Source organism: Furipterus horrens, unplaced genomic scaffold (genome assembly GCF_987537825.1).
Source record: "Furipterus horrens unplaced genomic scaffold, mFurHor1.1.pri manual_scaffold_4, whole genome shotgun sequence".
In the NCBI taxonomy this organism is placed as follows: domain Eukaryota; kingdom Metazoa; phylum Chordata; class Mammalia; order Chiroptera; family Furipteridae; genus Furipterus; species Furipterus horrens.
This window is the reverse complement of record NW_028327174.1, coordinates 82940199-82954230: the sequence shown is the minus strand read 5'-3', so window position 1 is coordinate 82954230 and position 14032 is coordinate 82940199.

Genomic DNA, 14032 nt, shown 5'->3' with positions numbered 1-14032 from the left:
ATTATTTTTTTCTCTTTCCAGTGTAAGCTTGAGAATATTGTCACATACCAACCATGTAATTTTGTAAGTTTCATAACTTAGGAGGACCTATATTTTCATCTGCAAAATAATAACATTGGGCTATATGACTACTACAGTCAAATATTATAATTCATAATTTTATTGTGAGAAAAACAAAAATTTATAAAAATTTGTTATTTCAAAGTTAATAATTGTATATAATGTTTACATTTACTTTATTTTGAGAGCTTTGCTAAGTTAGTCAGATATTAACATATTTATTTGACAATTGTCTTATTTATTTTGCTAATATTTTGATGAATCAGACATGAAGCACCACCCCATCGCCCCCTCCCACCACACACACATACAATTTCAGTCTATTTGGGGAATAAAATAAGCAAATGAAATACAATAGAAAATAAGAGTGCTTTGATATATATGGTCCAGCTTGGGTACTTTTATTAGTTAGGAATTTCTGGTTGTGAGTGAGAGAAACCTAACTAATTTGCTTATAAAAAAAAAGAGGTTATGTTAAAAAGAAAAAAAAATTCTCACAATGAAAAGAAGTTCTATAGCAACCCTGGCATCTCTGGGAACCTCAGGTTTTAGAAGAGGAATCCAATGCTGACAATACTGTTCACCTTTCCTCTCTACTGGGCAGCATCCTTTATGCTACAGGCGGGCTTTTTCAAGTGATGGAGTGTATGGCCACTAGCTGACTTACATCCACATGCTTCCTGTCTATGTCCCTTCTGATTGAACAGGCTAACTCAGACCTAGACAAATAACTATTTCCAGTGGAGTATGGATACTGTGAGTGACCAAACTGAGGCCATCTGTCCCCCTACCTCTGTGAGAAGTCAGGAAAGGGATTGGAGAAGATAACAACAACAACAACAACAAAACCCCAATAACTACCTCAACAGCTAGCCTAGAATATGCAAATTCAGGGGGGGAAATATTGGAATTTCAGTTTAAGAAATAAAGAGGAGGAGGCAAAAAAGGGTATTAAAGGCATGGAAACATAAGAACATGGTAGCACTTCTGGAGAACAACAGAACAGTTGTGTAGGGATGCAGTGAGAAAGACAGAGCGATGGTGAGAAATAGTAAGAAATAGGGTTGGAGACACAGAAAGATGGAGGATGGGTAAGTAGAAGCTACACTACCCTCCTCCCAGGACCAATCTGGAATTACAACTAGCCTATAGAGAAATCATCCTGAATAACCAACAAAGCACTAGCTAGAGAAAGCCTTATAACATGGACAGACAGAAGAAATGACCTCACTGCAAGAAGATGGGTAGGAAGTGCAGAGGAGTCATGAGAGGGCTGGCTGGGCTCCCATGGGTGGCAGCTGCAGTCCTGAGGGATATTTTAGCAGCTGGGGGTTCCCCCTGAGAAGTGTGGGCTCGCCAGCCTATAGCACCAGAGCTGGAAAGGAACCAGATAACATCCAGCTGTGAAAAGCAACAGGATTTCGGTCTGCTAGGCAGAGACAGCTGGAGATGCAGAGAGCTTCTTAAAGGACAAACACACAAAATTTGTTGGCAGCCACTTACCCTAGGCTCTGGCAGAGGGAGGGCAGAGTGGACTATAACACTTAAGGAGAATCTGGGCTTGGTGGCTCTGGGGAGAGAATTGAAGGAACAACTACCAGGATCCCTGTGCTGAGTCATTCCCCATATTTCAGAAGCCATCTTTCTCAGGCAGAGCATCTTCCCCAAGTGGCATCAGCCTGAGGGGAAGCAATAGTCCTGACCACAGGTATTACTCTGCCCCACCTTGTTGGGCTTAAGCCAGGGATATTGATTATAGCTTAAGGCTATATCACTGATTAGTTTAACAACTAAGGCAAAAAATACAAAGAAGCAGGCAAAATGAGAAGACAAAGAAACATACCTAAAAGAAAGAACAAGATAATTCTCCAAAAGAAGAACTAGATGAAATGGAAGCAAGCAATTTATCAGACAGAGAGTTTAGAGTAATGATGATAAGGATAATCAATAGCATGAAAAAAAAATAGAACAGATAGAAAAGGATCAGAAGAAATAAAGAATGCAATCAATAATGCGTCGTCGGCAGCCGTCCGTCTCGAGAGATGATGGTGTAGCTTCTTAAGAGTCTATCTGCACCACCGAGAATGGCTGTGCAGTCCGACTCGGGAGTGACACGGTATTTGTCTCCTCCCGTGTTGAATCGACATCTTGCGATGACGCTGGAGTGTCCTCTCCAGTGGAGCTGAAGCTACAGAGCCTGGGCAGGGTGATATGGAGGGTCTGCTGTTGCCCATGCAGCAGACCCCCCCTCTCTTCGCAGCTGAAGGATCCAAGGGAAAGACGGAGTCAATACAGCTTGGCTTCAGGTGCGCCGCAGGAGTTGCCGGTGTTGACTACAATGTCAAACCGCCTTAGGGACTCCGGCTCCGGATTTTCTGTCGAGGTTTACTCCCTTAGCCTTTCCCCTGAAGAGGTATGCCGCAAGGCAGCAGAGGTTTTTTGGAATCAGAGTTTTCCTTCTCTGATGTGCCCTGACTGGAAGATCGAACCAGCGACACTTAGCTCGCAGGCCGACGCTCAATCCACTGAGCCAAACCAGCCATGGTCAATAATACATTGGAAGGAATAAACAGTAGGTTAAATGAAGTAGAGGATTAAATCAGTGATTTGGAAGACAGGGTAGAAAAAATACCCAGGCAGAACAGAAGAAAAGAAAAGAATTTTAAAAAATGAGGAGAGCTTAAGAAACATTTGGACAACATGAAGTATATCAACATCCACATCATGGAAATACCAGAAAGAAAGAGTGATCAAAGGATCAAGAACTTATTGGAAGAAATAATGACCAAAATCTTTCCTGACCTGATGAAGGAAAAAGACACACAAGTCCAAGAAGCTCAGAGAGTCCCAAACAAGTTTGACCCAAAGATCCTACACCAAGACACATATAATTAAAAAGACAAGACTTAGAAACAAGGAGGGAATTCTAAAAGCCTCAAGAGGAAATCAGGTAGTTACATACAAGGGAGCACCAATTAGACTGTCATCTGATTTCTCAATAGAAATATTTCAGACTTCCGGCCAAGATGGAGGCTTAGACGGACACGCTAGGTCTCCCTCTACAACTATAGAGGAATACAACTACTTCAAAACAAAGGATAACTAGAAATTCCAGAAAATAAAACTACACGGAAGTCCAACATATGAAGTTATAAACCAGCGGTGCCATTTGGGCAGGTAAGAGTTAAAGAGGGCAGTGCTGTCTGCAGTCGCACCCAGAGCGGCGGCGGCGAGGAATCCCGGCTGCGCAAGCCCCTGGCGGTGCGCGACCCCGGCGAGGAATCCCTGCGGCCAAGCCCCTGGCGGTGCGCAAATCCGGCACTGGGGAGAGCGGCCGCTGCATCGCCTTGAACAGTGAGGCCCAGGGGGGGCGGGAGGACGGATCCCGGTCTCCTAGCTGAATAACTGTGTGAATCCATCTTGGACCCCCGCCCCCAAAGAAAGCACCACAGGGCTGCGAAATAGGTCGCGGACAGGCAGGCGCCGGTCGCTAATTTGTGACGCGTACACAGGCACTGCCCCCGACAGCCAGCCCAAGAAAACAAAACGCATCTGTCAAAATGAGGCAGGCAACTTTAGAAATACCGGTAACACAACTCACCAGGCAGCAGATAGAGAACCTGACAGATGAACAGATAAGAAACCTGTCAGAGGCTCAGTTCTGGGCCATTGTTATCAGGTGGCTTACAGAATTCACAAAAGAGCAGGAAAAAGATATGAAAGAAGCGAAAAACTTTCATAACGAAAGGAACAAAACCACATACGAGACAGAAGGAAAGGAAAAAAAAATCCAGAGTTCATTTCAACAAACTGGAATATGGAGAAGGAACAAGCAGTCAACCAATGCAGCGAGAGGAAATGGGAAGCAACAATGAAAGGATCAGAAACCTCTGGGACAGCTATAAAAGGCCCAACATAAGAATCATTGGTTTGCCAGAGAATGAGGAAGATGAACTAGAACTTGAAAAATTGAGTGAAAATATAATAAAGGAGAACTTCCCAGACTTGGGGAAGGGAATAGACCTGCAGGTCCAGGAAGCAAGGAGAGTTCCCAAGAGACTGGACCCAGGGAGAACCACTCCAAGACACATTATAATCAAAATGTCAAAAATTAAAGATAAAGAGAGAATCTTAAAAGCAGCAAGAGAGAAGAAAAGAATTATGTACAAAGGGGTCCCAATTAGACTATCAGCTGACTTCTCAAGGGAAACCCTACAGGCAAGAAGAGACTGGCAAGAAATATTCAAAGTAATGAAAATCCAAAACCTACAACCACGAATACTCTATCCAGTGAAATTGTCATTCAGAATAGAAGGACAGAGAAAGTGTTTCCAGGACAAAATAAAACTGAAAGAGTTCATTAGATCCAAACCACTGTTATATGAGATGTTAAAGGGACTGGTTTAAAAAAAAACAGAAGCTAGGGAGATGAAACAAAGGCAAACTAAATAGGCAACGAGAGTGGAAGAGGAACTGTGGGTACGGGAAGCATATTGGGGGGAGGTCAACAGGGAGGGGGAATGGGGAAAGGGAGGGAGATGATATAGGAATTGGGGATAAAGGTAGGAGGGAATGGAATAGACGGAGAGAGGTTGGGAGGAACTGTATGCACAACTAATGGACATAATCTAAAAGGGGGTGACAACTGGAGGGAGGGGGGCCACCGGGTGGAGGGGAGCAGAGGGAAGGGAAATTGGCACAAATGTAATAATTTAATCAATAAAACACATTAAATCTGAAAAAAAAAAAAAAAAGAAATATTTCATACCAGAAGGGAGTGGTGTGAAATATTTAAAGTGGTGAAAAGCAAGGACCTACAACCAAGGCTACTTCACACAGTAAGGCTATCATTCAAAACTGACGGAGAAATAAGGAGCTTCCCAGACAGGAAAATGCTAAGGAGTTTGTTAATACCAACTCTGCACTGCAGCAAATGTTAAAGGGCTTGCTATAGGAAGAAGAAGAAAAAGAGGGGAAAAAAAGAGGAAAATAGTCTAACAATAAAATGGCACATTTAATAAAATACACATCTAACAATAAAATACACATCTAACAATAATCACCTTTAATGTAAATGGCATAAATGCTCCTACCAAAAGATATAGGGTAGCTGAATGGATAATAAAACAAGACCCATATATATGCTTCCTCCAGGAGACCCATCTCAGATTGAAGGACAACACACAGACTAAAAGTAAAGGAATGGAAAAAGATATTTCATGCAAATGGAAAAAAAAAAAACAGGGTTGCAATACTTATATTTTACTAAAATAGATTTTCAAACAAAGGCTATAATAGTAAGAGACAAAGGACACTACATAATGATAAAGGGAACAATCAACAAGAGGATATAACCCTAGTAAATATTTATGCACCCAACACAGGAGCACCTAAATATGTGGAGCAAATCTTGATGGACATAAAGGGAGAGATCAACAGAAATACAGTCATAGTTGGGGATTTCAACACCCCATTGAGTTCAATGGATAGATCTTCCAGACAAAATAAAAAAAGAGATAGCAGCCTTGAATGACACATTAAATCAAATTAATTTAATCAATATCTTCAGAGCATTTCACCTCAAACAGCAGACTATATACATACTTTTTAAGTGCATGTGGAATGTTTTCTAGAATATACCACATGTTAGAACACAAAACAAGTCTCAATAAATTTAAGAAAATTGAAATCATATCAAGCATCTCCTCTGACCACAATGCTACAAAACTAGAAATCAATCAAAAGAAGAACACTAATAAACATGCAAAGACATGGAAGCTAAGTAATGTGTTATTAAACAATGAATTGGTCAACAATGAAATCAAGAAAGAAGTCAAAAGATACCTTGAACAAATGAAAATGAGGACAAAACAATCCAAAATTTGTGGAATGCATGGAAAGCACGCCTAAGAAGGAAATGCATAGCATTAAAGGCCTATCTCAAAAATAAACAAATAAACAAACAAATAAAAATTTTAAAAAGCTCAATAAATAATATGACATAACACTTAAAGGAACTCAAAAAAGAACAACAAACAAAGCCCCAAGTAAGTAGAAAGAAGGAAAGAATAACTACCAGGACTAAAATAAACAAAATAAGTCTAAAAAATTATACAAAAGACCAATGAATCCAAGAGTTGGTTCTTTTAAAAGATAAGCGAGCTTGACAAACCTTCAACCAGACACATCAAGAAAAGGAAAAAAAAAAAGACAGAGGACCCAAATAAATAAATAAAATCAGAAATGAAAGAGAAGAAATAAAAACTGACACCAAAGAAACACAAAGGATTGTAAAAAAAAAAAAAAATTATAACAAGTATATGCCAACATACAGGACAACCTGGATGAAATAGATAAATTCCTAGATACATACACTCTTCCAAAATTAAATCAGGAAGAATCAGAGAATCTGAATAGACAGATTACACCTAGTGAAATTGAAGCAATAATTTAAAAACTTCCAAAAAACAAAAGTCCTAGATTGGATGGCTTCAAATGTGAATTTTACCAAACATTTCAATAAGAACTAACACCTCTCCTTCTCAAACTATTTCAAAAAAATTCAAGAGGAGGAAAGGCCCTTCAGCTTATTTTATGGTGTCAGCATTATTCCTATTCCAAAACCAGATAAGGACACTGCTACGAAGAGATTTATAGACCAATATCCCTGATGAACACATATTAAAATCTTCAACAAAATATCAGCAAACTGAATACAGCAATGTATCAAAAAGATCACACACCATGATCAAATGGGATTTATTCCTGGAAGGCAAGGTTGGTACAACATTCACAAATTAATAAATGTGACTTACCACTTAAATAAAATGAAGGATAAAAACCATATGATCATATCAATAGATGCAGAAAAAAACATTTGATAAAATCCACCATTCATTTATGATAAAAACTCTCAGCAAAGTGGGAATTGAGGGAACATACCTAAACATAATTAAGGCCATATATGACAAACTCACTGCCAACACCATATTCAACAAGCAAAAACTACAAGTGTTCCCTTTAAGATTAAGAATAAGACAGAGATATCCACTTTCACCTCTCTTATTCAACATAGTACAGGGAGTCCTAGTCACAGCAATCAGAATAGGAGAAGAAATAAAAGACATCTAAATTAGAAAGGATGTCATTATTTGCTGATGACATGACACTGTACATAGAGAATCCCAAAGATACCACTTAGAAATTACTGGAACTGATAAATGAATTCAGAAAAGTAGCAGGATACAAAATTAAAATCCAGAAATCAGTTGCATTTTTATATGCCAATAACAAACTAACAGAAATGAAAATTAAGAAAATAACACCACTTATAATTGCTCCAAAAAGAATAAAATATATAGAAATAAAACTACCAATGATGTAAAAAAACCTGTACTCAAAAAATTGTAAGACACTGAAAAAAGAAATTGAAGAAGATATAAGAAAGTAAAACTACATACTGTGTTCATGGATTAGAAAAATTACATCATTAAAATGTCCATACTATCCAAAGCAGTCTATAGATCCCACACAATTCTTAGCAAGACTCAAATGATATATTTCACAGAACTAGAACAAATATTTCCAAAATGTATATGGAATCACAAAAGGCCCCACATAGCAACAGCATCCTGAGAAAGAAGAACAAAGTTGGAGGAATCACGCTATCTAATGTCAAACTATATTATAAGGCCATAGTAATAAAAACAGCATAGTATCAGCATAAGAACAGACACATATATCAATGGAACAGAATAGAGATCCCAGACATAAATTCACATCTTTATAGTCAATTAATATTTGACAGAGGAAGCAAGCACATACAATGGGCTAAAGATATTTTATTCAATAAGTGGTGTTGGAAAATTGGACAGATACATGCAAAAATATGAAATTAGACCATCTTCTTACACCACACAAAAGAATTCAAAATGGGTCAAAGACTTAAAATGTTAGACCCAAAGCCATAACAATCATATAAAAAAACATAGACAGCAAAAACTCAGACATTGATCATACAAATATTTTATGGGACATATCTCCCCAGGCAAGGGAAACAAAAGAAAAAATAAGCAAATTTGACTACATCAAACAAAAACATTTTGCAGAGCAAAGGAAACCATCAACAAAATAATAAGACACACCACAGAATGGAAGAATATACTTACAATGTAACATCTGATAAGGTGTTAATATCCAAAATTTTTAAAGAAGTCACAACACATGAAAAGCAAAGAATCCAATTTTAAAAGAGCACACTTTTCCATATAGGCAATAGACATATGAAAAGATGCTTAACATCACTAGCCATCAGAGAGATGCAAATTAAAACCACAGTGAGATATCACCTCACACCAGTCAGAATGGCCATCATCAGTAAGTCGACAAACAATGTTGGTGAGGATGTGAGGAAAGAGGAAACTTTTGCATTGTTGGTAGGAATGCAGACTGGAGTAGCCACTTGAAAAGCGGTATGGAGATATTTCAAAAAATTAAAAATGGATCTGCCTTTTGACCCATTTTGGGAATATGTCTGAAAGAACCAAAAACACTAATTCAAAAGAACATTAAGCAGCCCTATGTCCATTGAAGTGCTGTTTACAGTCATCAAGATATGAAATTAGTCCAGGTGTCCATTAGTAGGTGAGTGGATAAAACAACTATGGCACATTCACACAGTGGAATTCTACTAGTCCATAAAAAAAAAAAAAAGAAAAGAAAAGAAAATTTTACCCTTTGCAACAGTATGGATGGACCTGGAGAACATTATGCTAAGTGAAATAAGCTAGTCAGAGAAAGATAAATACAGTAGTCGCTCTCTATATCGCGGTTCACTTGTCATGGCCTCACTGTATCGTGGGTTTTTAAAAATATATTATATTTAATCATTTATCACGGATTTTTTGCTATACTGTGGGATTTTGCGGTACTGTATACGTAGGTTGTTAAAGTTACATAGGTTTAAGAGTGTAGAATAAAGATAAGGTTCCTACTTCACGGGGGTGTCTAGAACATAATACTCATGACAAGTGAGGGAATACTGTACCATATAATTTCACTCATATGTGGAATCTAATGAATAAACTGAACTAACAAGGGAAATGGGGACAGAATCATAGATGGAGAGCAGGATGACATCTAGTTGCAGGGGGAAGTTAGAGGGTGGAGGACTGAGCAAAAAGGAAAAGGGACTCATGGACATGGACAACAGTGTGGTGATTGCTGGGAGGAAAGGGGTATAAGGGAACTAAATGTAATGAAAAAAATACAATGAAGTTTAAACTAAAATAAAGAAATAGGGTTGGAGATGTGGATTGGGTCACGTTATACAGGGTTGGTATATTGTGTGCTATACTTTGGCATTTCCTGACTTGCTGGAAGACAATTGAAGAAGGAGGCCAGTTGACAAAGCAAAGCTGGTGACAGCTCGAAGTTAGGTAGAGATTGTGAAAGGAAAGAAACTAAAGAGAAAATAAAAACAGATTTTGAACTATAATAATTAGGCTTTCTATAAAGTAGGGGCAAGAGAGAAGGTGAAGTCTAGGTTGAATCCCCTGATGCCATTTCCATTAAGAGAATGCTACCCCTGATCATGAGAGAAGGAACATCAGGGGAGCAAACATAACTAAGTGAGGAAAACACACTTGTTGATGACTTTGGGATATGATATTGTGTTAGGTATTATGGGTTACACAACTTCTAGTACTATTATATTTTATTTTTCTACAATTCACACATTTTATTTTTTTTATAGTGGAATTCCAAATGGAAGATTTTTGATCTCTGACTTTTATTATTCACTTTAGAACATGGGAAATTGTTATACAATTAATAACAGAAGCCTTACAGTTAATTTTAATATGAGATTAAGTGTCATGATTAGTTTTGTGACCTAATAGAGATCAATTAATTCTTTTTGAATTGAGTCATTTTATTTGTAAAAAGATGTTTAAAATTATCTTCAAAATTTAAACATTTTCTCAGTACATTTGCCTATAGAAGACAGAACTGATATTGTAAACAAAACAATTGAAAGTGTACCCAGAGAATACTTTAAGAATAGAATGGGAAAGAGGAAAAAGAACAAGAAAATAAGTCTGATTCTAAACAAGTAATGACTTAAGTTTCTTTGCATAGAACTAATAAGACCAGTTGTTAATAGAGGTTCCTTTTTTTTTGACCAAGCCTTTGACTGGAATGTCAAGCCTAAAGGAGATATGCTTGGGCTCAGGTTGTTACCAAAAAGCCCTGAGGAACTGGGAATGACTTTCAAAGGTAATAAAAGCCCGCAAGATAAAAGGCCTGCTGCCATGGTTGGTTGTGCGGGCCACAGCAATCTTTCCAGGGAAGGAACGAAGGTTGTTTTCCTGAAAGATGGCTAGAAGGGACCTTAAGGCACAATGGAAAACCAGAAAGACTTGGAAAGGACAGGTGTGTACAGGCAAGGATGAATGCCAGGTATGTGGCCCAGCTTCTGTGCCCTGAAGAGCAGACTGAGGGTCACCCTAAATGTTCCTTGGGTAAGTTCCAGCAAAGCAGAACCAAAGATCATAAGTGATCATTTGCTGCTCTTGTTATGTTTATGCAAATGAATAGGATAAATTAAAAATGGACTTAATGTAGTCCCTTTAAAGACAAGGAGGGTAATCTTAGGGAGAAAAATCATTATTCAAGGAAAATCACAATGATCAGTGGCAGACTGCAAAGTAGGGCAGCTAACCATCTTAAAAGTTTCTTCTCATTTAAAATGTGGTATCACCAAAGAGATTCAAGTTGCAGGCAAGTAGAATGTCAAGTGCCTTGCAACTGGATGTCTTCCCAATAAGACAGTCTTACAGATTTAGAGACTTGTTTGTTGGTTATGTTACATAAATTAACATGTGTTTTCTGTTTTCAAAGGGCATAAGCCTATGACCGCATTACCTGAGTGATTGTCTGTACGCATAAGCCTCACTTAATCCTCTCTGCAGTGCTGCCTCCTGAGACTCAACAGTTTGGCTGAACTAAATGGCTGGGTTGGTGAAGAATGGGGTGGTCTGTGGGCTTCACTTTAAAACTGATTTCTCTTTTCTATCCTAATGGCTTGGACAGAAACGGCCCAGAGGTCTGAGAGGGGGGAAACCTAAACTATTTCCCTCAGCCCAAACTAAATATAATGGGCAAAAGGGTTTTGGACAGGTGAGATGTGACTAGCACACCTTCCTCCAAAGAAGCCCCCCTTTTTTTTTCCTAATGTGGAACATTGAAAAATTAATCCCTTAATCCCTGCCTTTTGTCATCTAGTGGTTATGGATTGAATGATGTCTTTTAACCCTTTTCACCAAATCTGTTGCCCCCAGAACACAACAAGGATGCCAGCCTGTTAAACCAAGCACGCCGTTGTCCGGGGACAGCCAACTGACCTGGAGCCTGCACGATCCTTCCCCATGTGGGAAGGCCACCCTCCCCTCCACACCCCCACTATTATTAGGAATTTCTGGACCCAAGGGTAGGTAGGATGACGACCATGTCCAGCTTGAAGCAGCTAGAGGAGCTTGAGACCTTCGCCCATTGTCCTTTATAAAATTACAAAGGGTCTTAATATCTGAGAAGGAGGGATAGTTTATTTCTTATGAACCATGGGTATGGACTTGGGGGGGGGATTGCTGGGGGAGGGAGATCCTGGGTGGAGGGGAGTAAAGGGGAGAAAATTGGAACTGTTGTAACAATATAATCAATAAAGAAAAGCTGGGGGGAAAAATTAAAAAAAATAAAATAAAAGGGCTACCTAAACATTAAAAAAAAAAAAAAGAAAAGAAGTCTGATCCTTAATTTCTGTCACCTTGCATGCTCCTGCAAGGCTGGACTTTGTGGCAATTCTCACGCTTATTAACTCTACTTCTTGAGATACTCATTAGTCTCCTAAATTCTTTGCTATACCTTAAATTTACTTAAAGCCTTTCTTTCATAGAAAGATACTCTGTGCAGCTAGAACAGGGATAAACAAAGATAAAAACTTACACACAGTCCCCACTGTGAATCAGGCACTGTTTTAATATGTTTTGCAATTCTGATAGATATAAAGTGCTATCTCAGTGTGGTTTTAATTTGCACCTCTCTGATGATCAGTGAAGTTGAGCATCTTTTCATATGTCTATTGGCCATCTGTATGTCCTCTTTGGAGAAGTGTCTATTCATCCTTTGCCCAGTTTTTAATCAGATTGTTTGTTTTTTTGATGCTACAAGCAATGTCAGAGTGTGCTTCCTATGTTTTCTTCTAAGAGTCTTATGGTTTGAAACCTTACATTTAAGTCTCTAATCTATTTTGAGCTTATTCTTGCATATAGTATAAGAAAGTGATTCACTTTTTTCTTTTGCATGTGTCTGTCCAGTTTTCTCAACACCATTTATTGAATAGACTGTCTTAACACCATTGTCTATTGTTGCTTCCTTTGTCATAGATTAATTGACCATATGGGTATTCGTTCATTTTTAGGCTCTCTATTTTATTACATTGATCTATAAGTCTGTTTTTATGCCATACTATGCTTTTAAAATAATTATCTTTATAACATTGTAGTGTAGTTTGATATCAGGTAGTGTAATATCTCCAACTTTGTTCTTCTTTTTCAGGATTGTTTTGGCTATTTAGGAGCTTTTATGGTTCCATATAAATTTTAGGGTTATTTGCTGTAGTTCTGTAAAAAAATCTCATTGATATTTTGATAGGTACTGCATTGAATCTGTACATTGCTTTGGTTAGTATGGATGTTTTAACAATGTTAATTCTTTCTATCCATGAGAACAGACTATCTTTCCCTTTATTGTATCTTCTTCAATTTCTTTCTTCAAGGTCTTATAGTTTTCCAAGTGTAGGTTTTCACTTTCTTAGTTAAGTTTATTCCCAAGTATTTTATTATTGTTTGGTGCAATTGTAAATTGAATTGCTTTTTAATTTTTTTCTGATAGTTCATTACTGTGGTATAAAAATGCAACTGATTTTATTAATTTTGTATCCTACTAGTTGACTAAATTTATTTATCTACTTCTTATTAGTAGAATTGCTATCATCAATAAAGCCACAAAAAACAAGTGTTGGCAAGGATGTAGAAAAAAGGGAACCCTTGTATATTGTTGGTGGGATTGTAAATTGGTATAGCCACTTTGGAAGCAGTATGGCGGTTCCTCAAAAAATTAAAAGTAGAACTACCATATGACCTAGCGATTTCACTTATGGTTATTTATCTGAAGAAACCCAAAACACTAATTTAAAAAGACATATGCACCCCTATGTATGTTGCAGCATTATTTACAGTACCCATTCATGGAAAACTTAAATGTGCATCGATAGATGATTAGATAAAAATGATGTGGTACATATATATTATGAAATAGTTTTTAGTCATAAAAAAATGAAATCTTGTCATTTGCAACATTATGCAAGGATTTAGAGAGCATTATCTGAGTAAAGTAAGTCAGATAAAGACAAATACCATATAATTTCACTTATGTGTGAAATCTAAAAGAACAAAGTAGATAAACAAACAAAATGGAAACAAATTTATAGGTACAGGGAATATTTTGATAGTTGCCAGGTGGGATGGGATTGGGGGATGGGTAAAAAGAAATGAAGATATTAAGATGTACAGATTTCCAGTTATAAAAATGAAGATGTAAAACACAGCATAGGGAATATAGTCAATAATATTGTAATAAATATGCACAGTGCCAGGTGAATACTTGACTTATCAGGGTGATGACTTCATAAGTTATATAAATATCTAATCATTATATCAAACACCTAAAACTAATAGAACATTGTAACAAAAAATAAAGTGTTTGCCACACATCCAATGATTTTAACCATAAAGCAATACTATGAGGTAGGATTTTATTTCTATTTTTTGGAAGGTAAGTAGAAAAAAATAGCTATTTTAAGTGATTTGTCAAAAGTCCTAAAGGTAGTGAGTGGTGAAATTGAGATGAAATCCGG